This window comes from Myotis brandtii, unplaced genomic scaffold (genome assembly GCF_000412655.1).
Source record: "Myotis brandtii unplaced genomic scaffold, ASM41265v1 scaffold53, whole genome shotgun sequence".
Taxonomy (NCBI): domain Eukaryota; kingdom Metazoa; phylum Chordata; class Mammalia; order Chiroptera; family Vespertilionidae; genus Myotis; species Myotis brandtii.
In genome coordinates, this window is record NW_005369942.1 from 8,861,178 (window position 1) to 8,873,830 (window position 12,653).

Sequence of the window (12,653 nt, forward strand, 5' to 3'; positions counted from 1 at the left end):
AAGATTTCAGTCAAGCTCATGGTGTCCAAGACCCAGGCTCCTGATAAAGAGCTGGATTCTTGGGAGAGCTGCGTGGCCTGTTTGCAGAGGCCGCTGGAGTGCGGTGGCCACAGAACAGCCACCTCCCTGCGGTCCCCTGGATGGGAGGGAGTGGCGTGTGTGGTTGAAGTTCAGCTCTAGGAGCATTTGAGAGAAGCCACAGTTTCAGTTGCGAAGACACCAGCAGCAGGACCCCGCAAGCTGAGGGAGACCAGCATTGGTCTGTGGCGAAATCAGCCCTGAGGTTCAAGACCAACTTCCTCCTATCCTTCCAGGAAAACCCCCAGGCGCCTTATCTGCTAAGGCGATGGAAGGGGCCACCTCCCAAGACCCACCAGAAAAGTACTTCCTCACCAACCCTGGCAGGTCAGGCTTAACTTGAAGAAGTATTTGAATCTGATGGAGCAAACTCAGATTTGCATAAATTATCCTTCAGCCAGGTGGGCAGTTTTTCAAGAACTGCTGAAATGTTCTGGTCTCTTATCTGTTCTTTCCATCTGGAAAAAAAAAAAAGCTGACATTTCAGCCTAGTATATATTTCCAAGTTTTCTTTCCTTGCTAAGAGGTCAGGTTTTATTTGCATCAATAATTAAGAAATTCTTTTTGGCTACTTCATTCCTTTGTGCTCTGCCTCCAATTTCTTGTGTTGCTTAAGTTTTATTTTGGAAATAGCTGTCATTCACTGAACATTTCTGAAGCTGTCTTTTTTCTTTATGTGTACTTTGGATAACATTCTAATTTGTTCTTCTGAATTTATTCTACTTGTTTTCTTGTGAAATCTCTTCCGAAGTATGTTGACATTAGTGATTCTAATCCTTGCTTGTGATTTATGGTTAGAAGTTAAAGGGCATATTTAAGTGTTCATGCATTCACATTCAAATACACAAAAGCAAGATGAGCTGATAATATGTTTTTCTGTCTCTAGATTATGACAGTCTCAAAGATAGGAACCCTCTCTTGGCCACCATGGTGTCCTTAATTACTAGCCCTTGACCTGGCAGATAACACTGTGTGTAGAAACCTCCATTACATTGAGTGAGTGAATGAATGCATGAATTAATGAATGAAAAAGTGTACTTCGGCAAGTTCCAACTTTTTATGAAGAAACCACCTTTGTGTAAGAAGATTCACTGAAAAACAAATTATTTAGACTTTGTTTCACATAATTTAATAAGCCAGAAAATTATTTTAATATGTGTACTCATGCTAATTAGCCCAGGCATTAGATATAGGAAAACAAAAAGAAGCAGAATTGCCTTTATAAACATTAGGGAAACACTCCTTATAAATATTAAACAAAAATTATTTTCTAACAGCTTTAACTTTTTTTCCTTTTAACTCCATGTCTAAGAAACTACCACACCCCTTTCTTTTCTAAGTCTCTGTCAGAATATTCAATCTTTGGAAAGTATACAAGTGGACTAGTGGTTCACTCAATGCGTTATACCACTCATGCCCTTTTCTAATTAGCAGATACTTAAACCAGAAGTTTTGCATCTTATTCCTCTGCAGGGTATAACCTATGAAATATTAGTTATGAGTTCATGGGCAATTTTTGGAAGGCTTCTCAATATATGTGAACCATCTGGACACATGGTAACAATGCTGTTTTTAAAAATGGCTTAAAAACTATTTCTTTGGCTATTGTAAAACCAAACTACCATGAAGTCACTTATGTCAGGGACAAAATAGAGAAGGTCAACACAGGCCCATTAAGGAAACTGAGCCTTGTAGGAATTTATTTATAGCTCTTCTCAGAAATCGGCAGAAGCTATCTGCCAATTCCCAAAGGCCAAGTCTGTTTACACCATCTCTGAACTTGTTCCCCTGACTCAACTCTCCTGATCCAAATAAGGAAGAGACCACTGGACAACCAACCAGCAGAAAAAGCCAAAGGACTTCTGCACTTACCCCATAAAACAAGCATTTTGAAGAATGTAAAAGCATTATTTATTCTTCATCATCATTTAGATTCATTTGTTCCTTCTTGTTTTTAAATATGTACATAAATACAGAAGTTCCCTTTATCTATTGTTATGCTTTCCATGGTTTCAGTTACCCACGGTCAGCCAACGTCTGAAAATATTAAATGAAAATTCCAGAAATAAATAATTCATAAGTTTTATATTGTGCATAGTTTTGAGTAGCATGATGAAATCCCGTGGGTCCTGCTGCATCCCACCCAGGATGTGAATCATCCCTTTGTCCAGAGTCTCCATGTTGTACACGGTTCCCACCTGTTGGTAACTCAGTAAGTCTTGATGATCAGATGGACTGTCGTGGTATCGCAGTGCTTGTGTTCAAGTGATCCTTATTTTACTTAGTACTTCCACGTCCACAATGTTTTTATTGTAGTATAGTGTTTTATAATTGTTCTATTTTGTTATTAGTCATTGTTGCTAATCTCTTACTCTGCCTAATTTGACATTAAACACTATCGTAGGCACATATTTATAAAAAACAACAACAACACAGTGTATATAGGGTTCAGTACTATCTGCTGTTTCAGGCACCCACAGGGAAACTGAAACATATTCCCAGTGTATAAGGGGCGAGGACTGTATTTTAATGTATGAATCTAATAAGTGATAGTATTGCATATACATATATGCACTTAGGCATCTATATCTTAGCAGGTTCAAACCAAACCCTATATAATACCACACATTGTTCTATTATTTACACTTCTCTGCCATATTCTAAATGATTCTTTAAATATTATTTTGTTCCTCAATAAGAGGCCCCATTTGATGGAAATTGACTTTACTTATAATTTACTCAGAGTTTAGACATCTTGCACCTTGTTCCAGAGTTAAAACTCATAAAACCTTTTCCATACTCAAAACTCAAATCCATGGAGATTACGTACCTAATCAAAGAAATTACCAATGAATTTCATAAATATGCATTCTTCATCCCCATTTTGATAAAGGCACAATAACATTGAACCTTTTGATCAAAACACAGTCTCTTTGGTATGTAAGTCAGACCATGATCTAAAAGGTATCTTGGCCAAAAATGGGTAGACAAAGAAACCCCAAAGGAAAGAAAAGGATAAATCCCCAGAAAAGCAGCTAAGTGAAACAGAGGCATGCAATATGTCAGAAAAAGAATTCAGAATAAGGGTCCTAGAGTTCATAAACTGGATGGAGGAAAAAAATCAACAACTTATGTAAGAATCAAGAAGAAATGAAGAGTGATATAGCTGCAATAAAAAACACCATGGAAAGTTTCAACAGTAGACTAGGAGAAGTGGAGGACCGAATTAGCGAATTAGAAGACAGGGAAGCAAAACACACCCAGACTGAACTGCAATTGGAGAAAAAAATTAAAAGACAGGAGGAGAGCCTAAGAGAGCTATGGGACAACATGAAACGAAGCAACATACGAATAATAGGGGTGCCAGAAAAACAGGGAAGAGGAACAAGGGTTAGAAGACCTATTTGAAGAAATAATGTCAGAAAACTTCCCTGAGGTGGGGAAGAAAAAAGTCACATAAGCGCAGAGAGTCCCAAACAAGATGAACCTGAAAAGACCCACACCAAGACACATCATAATTACCATGGCAAATGTTCAGAACAAAGAGAGAATCTTAAAGGCTGCAAGAGAGAGACAGAAAGTTACATACAAGGGATTGCCCATTAGATTATCAAATGATTTCTCAACAGAAACACATCAGGCCAGAAAAGAATGGATGAAAATTATATCATTATATCCCAAGAAACTAGAAACACCAATTAGAAAGGATATTGCACCCTTATGTTTATAGCAGCACAATTCACAATAACTAAGATTTTGAAACAGCCTAAGTGCCCATCAATAGATGAGTGGATTAAAAAACTGGTACATCTACACAATGGAATACTACACTGTGGTAAAAAAGAAGGAGTTCTTACCATTTGCAACAGCATGGATGGAACTAAAGAGCATTATGCTAAGTGAAATAAGTCAGTCAGAGAAAGATAAATATCACATGATCTCACTCATTTGAGGAATATAATGAACAACATAAACTGATGAACAAAAACAGATCCAGAGACAGAAAAGCATCAATCAGACCGTCAAACCTCAGAGGGAAGGTAGGGGAGGGTGGGGGTAAGGGGGAGAGATCAACCAAAGGACTTATATGCTAGCATATAGGCCTAACCAATGGACACAGACAACAGGGGTGAGAGCATGAGTCGGGGGGATGGGGGGTAATGTGGGGATAAGGACACATATGTAATAACTTAATAAAAAAAATTTTTTTAAATCAATAAAATGAAAAGACAAAAAAAAAAAAAAAGAAACAATGACTAAGAATTTTCCTGAATTGTTTCTAAAACTTAACCTAGAGTGTGTTTCTTCAGCTCTCCTAATGAGTACGCAAACCATTTAAAACTCTGTAATTAATACTTCCTGGCAAAACTAACTAAAGAGGATTTTATTCTTTGTAACTGAATCCTGGCTAATATATTAATTCCCAGTAGAATGCAAAATAATATGTAGCTTTAAAATCAGCAGAAGAAAAGTTAATCTATCTGATAGGAGGCAGAAAGGTATAAAATAAATAAAAAAGAGAGAACACAGAATTAGGTGGGAGAAATGCAAATAATAATAATAATAATAAAATAAAAGGTATCTTGGTGTGTGCACATTGAAAATGTATATGTAGGCCTATCTCTTTCCAAAAGTAATGGCTGGGAGAGTGCACAAAGTTGTGCACACAATAGTATAAAAGTGAAGAAAAGGGAGAAGAGATTTATCATTCAAATTCCTTCTGTTTCCTTATATTTGGGGAATCAGTGCACACAAACCATGCACACACACACACACACACACACACACACACACACAATCACTTACCTTTAAAATGTAGACTTATACATTCAACAGGAACTGCACAAAGGCAGTAAGACCATCCTAAAGGGTTAGCATATTAGAGAACATACAGGCAGCAGCCCTTGGAAAATACAGAACAGGTTAGAATACGGAAGGTCCAAACAAAGCTGAAAACAAACCATGCCGGCCAAATCCTCAACTCTGCTGTTTGAAAACCACTGGCCTTGATGTTGAAATTTATTCTTCTTCCTTCTCTTTATAGAACTTTTGTTATTGTCTACCTCCCTCTCTCTCTCTCTGTTTCTCTCTCTCTTTCTCTCTTTCTCCCCCTAGTACCATGTGTTAAAAAACATGAAAGGGAACAACTGTTCAGTTTGACCTCTGGAGTATGCTTCCAGAGCCCACATTCTTAGCCCCTGCTATATAACTACCTCGTGACTTTCACTTCTTTCCACCTATGGCTTCAAAGAGATAGAGCATGGTTGTTTTTTATTTTCATGTTACATAGTGCTTTTAATTTCAACAAATGTGTGTGTACATTTTTTAATTTAAACACGTGTGTGTGTGTGTAATAGAACTTTATTCTTTATTAATTGTTGATTCCCTTAAAAGGAAATCTTAAAAATCTAATTTAAAATCTCTGTATTGCAATTTTGGGGAATCATGATCCTGTGCAATTTGCTGACTGTCCTTGGAGTGGATTGTGTCCACAGCAGCCACCACCCCAGGCTGCCCAGAGCTTCCCTGCTCATGTTTCACCAGGTACCAGGCCGCCTCTTCCAGGAAGGCGGTAAGGAGAAGAACACCCTGACCACTGGATTCCATGCACTGGAGGAGCCAGAAACCATTTCAACAGGCACAATCAAACAGTACGCCTGCTGGCAATAACTGATGTGAAGGTTACATAGTTCAGGCCAGAGGAAGAAAGTATTACCTAAAAGGAATATTATGTTATTTTCTAACCAGTCTCAAATTTATGTTAACTCCTTGGCTTAGAGATTTCCACCACATACAGATAATGTTAATTCAGATTTCATACTGCATGTGGTTCAGTAACACTGGAATTTTCATAGAAAATATTTACATTAAAATGTGTGTATCTATGCATATATGTTTCATTGTATGTATGCATTATAAGTACATATAATGCATATATACTTATAGATTCTACATATATAGACAGTCTACGTTTTTTCCCCTCCCAGGAATTGACTACTTTTTTCCATTCTCCTGGGATGGTGGCAGCCCCACCTTGTGCAGTGACCTCAGTTATGACTTTCAGAACCATGTGTCCTGTTCCAGAATGGGCACTACCATCTCAGGCCCTGCTCTGATACCTCTGTAGCCACCACTGTGTCACTTTAAGAGCACAGTGCAAGCTGGTTGAAAGTTTATTGCTCTAATTTTAAGTTTCCACTTCATCTTTGGCTTCTGGAGAATTCTGCGAATTGGTTTGTTAAAAATGCAAACTTTCTAGGTGTTTGTCCCGGAGACCAGCATTATATTAGCTCAGTCCATTACGCTGTTGGCTGCTGTGCTGTTAAAAGTCCCCTGAATTTCCTCAGTCATTTAATGCCGCTACCCATGGGTTCCTCCAAATTTCAGGGGTTTTTTTGTTTTTTTTTTATGATTGTAATGTTTTTCAGAATCCAATACTGAGGAGAGAATGTCTTTGTGGGCAGGCCACTAGCCCTTCTACACTTGGAGCAGAAACATTTAGTAAGGATGGAAAAATTACGGCCCCAATAATGCAGTGTGGTATGTACGTTATGGCTGTTACATTAAGGAAGGGTTTTTTTTCCCCTCTGGTATTTCTTTTCCCTGATCTTCTCTCCTCTTACACATTTAAAGGCTCGGCCATTTAGCACTCTTATTTAAGGAGGAGAGTAACACTAGCAAGGGGGCAGGAGGCTCTCTCCCCAACTTTGGAATCCAAAAGGTAAAGCTGTGAAGGGGAGACAGGGTCCTCGTGACCCGGACGGAAATTTGAAAGAAAGCCTCATGGATTTGAGCAAGGCCTCCTTGCCTCACCCTGCAAGGACAGACGCCCCACGGTGGGCTTGGTGGAGGAGCCCCAGTTGGAAGAGACGTTTCGATTATGTGGATAAAGGTGCCTCCCAAGGAGGGAGAGACCCTGCACTGAGGGCTTCAGTGAAGCCCTTGGGAAAGAGCCAAATGCACAGAGAGGTGTGTGGGGCCCAAGAGAAGAGGGGATACTGAGTCGTTCTCACAGAAAGGTGTGCAAACAATGTATCTAGACAGAGACAACCTTGGTGGACAGTACACAGCGTTATGGAGAAACAGAGTCACTTCTGTGTTCCCACAAGGCCAGGAAAATAGTGGGTAGGACTGGGTAGACTCAGAAGCCATACAAGTGACAATGGGGACCTTGCTGACGCTTGGATCTAAGCAGATGCCAAGTAGGACAGATGCCGCCGGAGGGCTGTCTCATTACTGATGCCTCTCGAATAGTAGATGTCTCTTGAGAAAGAGAGTTGATCCTACATTAATTGAGAAGTAGTTCCAAAACCACAAAGACATGGAGGACAGGAAAGGAAATTAAGTTTGGGCATAGAAACAACAAACTGGTTGGGTTACTTACACGAACTGAATTCAGACCTGTACCGGAAATAATGCTTTTCTCCATCCAAACTTCCCTTTCAAGTCTGTTTATTTATTTGATTAGAAATATTCCACCCTAAAACGTCCAATGTTTTTCTTTTAATATCAAAAACATGTAATACGCCCTAGTCAGTTTGGCTCAGTAGATAGAGCGTTGGCCGTGGACTGAAAGGCCCTTGGTTCAATTCTGGTCAAGGGCATGTACGTTGGTTGCAAGCTTGATCCTCAGCCCCAGTCAAGGCGGCATGCAGGAGGCAACCAATCAGAGTATCTCTCTCACATTGATGTTTCTCTCTCTGTGTCTCTCCACTTCCTTCTACTCTCTCTAAAAATCAATGGAAAAAAATATTCTCAGGTGAGAATTATCAAAAAAACAACAACCCAAAAACATGTACTACTTAGTATACATATTTTCTAAAGCACTGACAGCAAACATCCAAAGCCAAACTCAAACACTTTCTTTCGTTCATCGCACAATGGGATGCTGGGGCCTGCTCAGACTTGCTCCCAAGAACCAATTGTACATATTTCCTCCCAGCCCCATGTTTGCTGATGTCTTTCTGCCATGTAGCTCAAAGTTGGTCATAACAGGAGTATTTACATCATAGGAAGCAGCAAATGCTATACATCAGGGCTTGCCTCCCCCCTGAGAGCCATTGTTCAATGTTTACCAACACACACTGATTCCATATTTTTAGCTCTAGAGAGACATTTTTAAATTCCACGTTTCTGCTACAACTGAATTTATTTTTGGTTTTTGAGCAGAAAATACCAGTCACATATGACAGTTTTTATGAATCCTAGGACTTCCAGGTTCCTGCTTTGGTCAAAGTTTCATGCTTTACAAAGCTTAAGTGACTGGATTTATGGAATGACTGCTATGGTGGGACCCAGTTGCATGCTCCCAACCCCATAGTGCCAACCAGAATCCTACAGAGATGGCACACAGAGAGAGCCACAGCCGCAGCCTCGGAAGCATCAGTGACCCAAGGGTAGGCTTTATATTAGTCCTTTCCTGGAAAATAGTAGTAAGAACTCCCGCCGTGTGGATGTTCTGTGGGTAGATGCACTATCATAATGTTGTTTTTATTCTTTTTTTGAGTACTGACCAATGTCAGACTTGTAAAGAAATGAGTGATGAGGAAATTAAAGGAAGGAAGTGAAATGTACAGAGACAGTATACTTAGTTTATCTAACCTTAGGGAATTCAGAGATAAAGGATGAAAGACTTGTTCCAGAAGCAAAGGGTGGGAGTTTCTTTTATCTATGAAATGAGTATAAGTGAATTAAAAGATCACTCGGAAATGATTTTGTTTATTATCCAGATCTCCTGTGTTTTATCTTTTATAGAAAATAATAATTTGTGAATGCTCTGCACAATGCCCCCATAGGACAAGGGGAGAAGCCATGGTGTGGGGAGTGAAGCTAAAGTCGGGAAAACATAAAGTTAAGGCAAAATAGCCTGAGGGGTTGCCTGGAGGGGAGGAAAAGGGAGGAGAGCTAAAGCTTACAGAAAAGTGAGCACCTTCCAGACCCCACACACACTTCTTTCTACAATAGGGAAAAAGCCTCAGAATTTCATGAACCCAAAGATTTAGACAACATGATGTAGAAAAATGACTGCTGGCTCAGACACCACGCCAGTTCTCTGGACTCTATAGTTTATAACAGTTATTACATTAGCCCCCGATGCCAAAAAAATTATGAACACTGGACATTTCCCTAAGTCACAATCCATTTTCATTTGCAAAGGTTCTACCTTATAATATTTTCCTCTCAGACCTATATTTTTATACAGTGCTCAAAGCTACCCTCCAACAGTGTTAGATCAGTCCAGTAATACAAGAACCTTACACAAACGTAAGTGAATGTTCAAAATAAAGTTAAAACTTTATCATTTTTATATATTCTATAACTTACTAAGTAATCTATATGATTCTAGAAACCACCTTTGCTGGACTGAAAATATATATATACAATTGATATGCACTGGCTGGAAATCTTTTAGTTGAAATATGTTAACTTTTTTTAAAGAAAAATATGGAATGCAATATTGTAGAAACACGCACAAGAGTAAATTGTAGCAGTGCATGGGAAGTTGAGATTTGAGACCCTTCCCTTCAAGAATGAATAAAATAACTCAAATGAAACTTTATTAAGGAGAAATTCATATTAATAGTAATTCAAATTAAGAACAAATGCTATGAGCAGAGAATGAGGATTTGAAGGCAACAATATAATGGGGGGGGGGGGGGGGGGGGGAGAGTCCCAGGGGGGGAAGGCTCTTCCTTATACCCAGTTAAATGTGATAATTATTTCCAATTGAGGATTTTATTCACTCATTCAACAAATATTCCTTGGGGCCTATGTGTCAAGCAGTGGGGATACAGGAGGGAAAAACACACCAAAAAAAAAGATGATATTAGACTATTTTCCTCAGTGTCTGACTTCCTGGGGAGAAGCTAAGGCCCCACAGAAAGCGGAGGTCCCCAACAGAAAGCAGAGGTCCCCAACTGTGTTTGACAAAGTGCTGCCTTAACCTGTGGCTTGGCTCTCTTCTCTGTCCTTGCTGACAGTGTGGTTGAGAAAGGTCTGCTTCTGTATTCTCCCTGGATGCGCAGAGCAAAACCTTTTAAAAGCCCACAGTATGTCGTTAGGGGTGTCTTTCCTCTCTCCCGAAACCCATGAAGTTAGCTAATGGCTTCACATTTGCCTGTAAAGAAGTGTCATCAAAACAAGAGGAGGAAGTTGGGAAATTGCTTCCACTCTCTTTCATAAAGTTCCTTTAGAAGAATTCTACTTCTATCATCTTCCTTCAAAATTAGCTTAATCTTCCCACGTGAGCTAGGTACAAGTTCAGTGCATTAATTCTTGCATGCTTTAGCCATTTGTAATAGAGACCTGGAATACTGTCAACTCTTGAATTCTCCTGTGATTGCCTTAGAACAGCGGTTCTCAACCTGTGGGTTGCGACCCCTTTGGCGGTCGAAGGACCTTTTCACAGGGGTTGCCTAAGACCATCCTGCATATCAGATATTTACATTACAATTCATAACAGTAGCAACATTACAGTTATGAAGTAGCAACGAAAATAATTTTATGGTTGGGTCACAACATGAGGAACTGTATTTAAAGGGCCAGAAGGTTGAGAACCACTGCCTTAGAATGTATCTAGTAGTTTATTTTAAGGGTTTTTTTAAACTTTTTTATTTTATCGGATTGAAATGAGACAAGACTAAGGCCGGAATTGTATGTTCTCTCCAGACTGGAGAGACTGGCTTCAACTCTGCTCGGGGCATCATGAAATGCCAACTGAAATGTATGCCCTGATTTTTTTAATGATCAAGTCTGTTGCATTTGGAACTTTATAATAAAATCTATTTTCAGAGCTTTAGCCATCCTGGTCTCCCATTTTTGTCCCTCAATTATGTTTCTCTCAATCTTGCTACAAAGCCGTCCCGGTGCCCAGAGCATGTCTCCTCAAACCCAGACTGCCTTTCCACCTAGTTAAGTCCAATTCATCAAGTTTTCTGTGAGCATCACCATTCCCTTCAGCTTAGATTAGATTTGTTTTGTCATATATTTGAAGGGAAGCATGTGACTTTCCTGTCTAGCATTTAACAACATACAATTTTTAACGTTTTAATATAGAAACTTGTAGAGAGAATAATATGAATTCCCAGGTACCCATCACTTTCAGCTTCAACAACAACCGATGAACAATTTTTTTTTCTTAAAAATTTAGTCAGTTATAATATATATTTAATAATACTTAGTGATTTTGAATTTAAAAGTTGATTAATTTTGTCTAATGCATATAGTTTTGTAATCGTCGCTGCATCATGATATGAATATACCCATCACCATACAATGTTCCTCTAGCCTGTTTAATGTCAATGTGATACCATCTTTCTGCCAAGTTGCTTTATGTCTTATTATTAACTTGTAAAAATCCTTTATACATCCGGGATTTAACTCCTTAGTCAGATGTATTTTACAGATATTATTTTCCCCAGACTGTGGCTTACTTCTTGTTTTTAAACCAGTAATTTTGGAAGGGCAAAAGGTTTTAATATTCATGAAGTCCAATTTATTAATTTTTTTCAAAATTTCTGATTTCTGTGTGCTGTCCAAAAAATCTAATCAGACAAAGATAAGGTCACAACAATTTTTTTCCAATAATTTCTTCTAGAAGCTTTCTAATTTTAGGTCTAATCTTTAGGTCTGTGATCAGTTTTCAGTTAATCTTTAGGTATAACATAAAGTAAGGGTCAAAGTTAATTCTGTATGAGGTTTTTCAATTGTTCCAGCATCATTGATGAAGAGAATTCAAATATCTCCATCTTTCTGGAAAACCAGTTTACCAGATTTGTGTGGGTCTCTTTCTAGATGTGTTATTTTTTTCCTGTGTTGCACAAATCTGTCTTTAACTCAATGTCACTCATGTTGGCTCAATTACTATAACTTTAGGAAGTTACATTCATTTCAATTACTATAGTAAGTCTTAGGTAGTGTGTATCCTTCAGCTTGAACCTTCCTTTTCAACACAATTTTCAAAATGGTTTTTGGCATTTTTATTTGAATATTAAAATTAGCTTCTTGATTTCTACCAACAACAGCAACAAAAATTCCACTGAAATTCTGGGGTTGCCTTAAATCTTTTCAAATAAATTTTTATAAAATTGACATTTTAACAATATTGAATCTTCTAATCCATGGACATATATCTCTCTCCATTTACTTCGATTGTTTTTCATTTATCTCAGAAATGTTTCACAATTTTTGGTGTGTGGATCTTTCACATATTTTCTTAAATTTATCATCCAGTGAACATTCACCATATGTCAGAACCTGTGGTAAGAATCAGGCTTTTATACAGCTCATCTCCCTTTGGTATTCATGTCACATCTATGAGGCAGTTACTGTGGTCATTATTTTACATGTGAAGTAGTTATTTGAAAGCCTGGGGAAAAGATCAATGACAATGAATTAGTAAATGGATCAATGAAAATCAGATCTGGGCCACAGAGTGCCAGAAGCCATGCTCTTAATCATGATGCTGGCCTGACTTTCCCCTGGCCATCTACTGAGATGTGAATAAAAGGCCAAGTACAATCTCCCTCCTATATATCTCTCTGCCCTCATTTCCTACCAGTGACCACCACAGGGTA